General features: G+C 42.5%; 1 protein-coding gene across 8 annotated transcripts in view; it reads left to right on the forward strand.

Annotated features, from left to right (window-relative positions):
• Stau2 (staufen double-stranded RNA binding protein 2) overlaps positions 1–1,883 on the forward strand; it is a 299,224-nt gene that overhangs the window by 58,308 nt on the left and 239,033 nt on the right. The gene's annotated exons all lie outside the window — the stretch shown is intronic.

Consider the following 1,883-nt stretch of genomic DNA (forward strand, 5'->3'; position numbering starts at 1 on the left):
GGTGTTGAAGTCTCCCACTATTATTGTGTGAGGTACAATGTGTGCTTTGAACTTTACTAAAGTTTCCTTAGAGAATGTGGATTCTCTTGCATTTGGAGCATAGATATTCAGAATTGAGTGTTCATCTTGGAAGATTTTACCTTCTCTCTTTTGATAACTTTGGGTTGGAAGTCAATTTTATTCGATATTAGAATGGCTACTTCAGCTTGTGTCTTAGGACTGTTTGCTTGGAAAATTGTTTTCCAGCTTTTTACTCTGTGGTAGTATCTGTCTTTGTTACCAAGGTGGGTTTCCTGTATGCAGCAGAATGTTGGGTCCTGTTTATATAACCAGTCTCTTAGTCTATGTCTTTTTATTAGGAAATTGAGTCCATTGATATTCAGAGATGTTAAGGAAAAGTAATTGTTGCTTCCTGTTATTTTTGTTGTTAGAGTTGGGATTCTGCTCTTGTGGCTCTCTTCTTTTAGGTTGATTGAAGGATTACTTTCTTGCTGTTTCGAGGGTGTAGTTTCCTTCCTTGTGTTGGAGTTCTCTCTTTATTATCCTTTGAAGGACTGGATTCGTGGGAAGATATTGTGTGAATTTGGTTTTGTCATAGAATACTTTTTGGGGGTGTTGGAGTATCCAGGATTCATTGTGGTGGGAGTGCTGGGTTCTGATGATGCTGAGTGGTCTTGGTTTCTGTTAGTACGATTCTTAAGTTTGCCTTTCACCATGTGGTAACCTCTGGCGTTAGCTGTTCTAGCTGTCTCTGGCTGAAACTTGTTCCTCCTGTGATTTTGTTAGCCTATGTCAGCAGTTCTGGGAGTCCAACTCTCTCCTGAGTCACAGTGGTCGGAGCACTCTCTGCAGGCAAGTTCTCCTCTGACAAGGAAAGTGTACAGAGGTCTGGAGCTCATCTCTGCCTCCTGGCTGAAGATGAAGGCCCCAAGGGACCCTGTCCAAGAAGCTCTGTTGCCTATGCACTATCCTAGGTGGACTGGTCTCTAAGACACCTGGGATACAATTTGGAGATCTTGCCTGAGTCCTGGGGTCAGAGCCCTCTCTGGAGGCTGACTCTCCTCTGGTGGGGAAGGTGTGTAGAGGTCTGTGTCTCAGCTCTATCTCATGGCTGTGGGTGAAGGCCTGGAGGGCCCATTTCCAAGAAGCTCTTTTGCTTCTTTGGCCTGCGTGTTCTCCTGTGTGGACTTCTCTCTGAGAGGCCTGGGATACAAGACTGGAAATCTTATATGTCATTGTATTGCATCTGAATTACCAACTAGTATTCTTGCATTTCAGCAGTATGGACTTTCTTCATCATGCTTTGTCAGTAGTAGATTCCCGTGGCTTTCTGATTGTTTTTTAAATTTCTCCTCCATTTTAGAAGTGTGGCTTGTTGCTTGCAGAATTCTTGGTTGAGTGTTTGGTTTTTGTTTTGCTCTTTTTTTCAGTCTTGTAAACATCGCCTTCCTACTTCTGGTTGTCATGGTTTCTGATGAGATTCTTTCAGTCTTCACTGTGGTCTCTAGGAGGTCTTGGTTTTCTGATCCCTACCTTAGAAAGGACTTGTTGAGCGTTCCAGGCTCACCATAGAGTTCTCCCTGTGTTCTTTTGTGCACACAGGCGCTCCCATGATTTTCAGTCTGTTTTTCACGACACTGCGAGTATTGTTTTCATGTCGGTTGATGGACAATGCTGAGCTCCTTTCACCAACCTTAGACACGTTTCAACCACAGATGTTTAGTGGTGTTTGTTCCCTTTTCTTCTGTGAGATTTTAATGAGCATGTTGTTATAGGATCCTTAGATTTTGTCTCTTTCTTTCTTTCTTTCTTTCTTTCTTTCTTTCTTTCTTTCTTTCTTTCTTTCTTTCTTTCTTTCTTTCTCTCTCTCTCTCTCTCTCTCT

This window comes from Mus pahari, chromosome 22 (assembly GCF_900095145.1).
Source record: "Mus pahari chromosome 22, PAHARI_EIJ_v1.1, whole genome shotgun sequence".
Classification (NCBI taxonomy): Eukaryota; Metazoa; Chordata; class Mammalia; order Rodentia; family Muridae; genus Mus; species Mus pahari.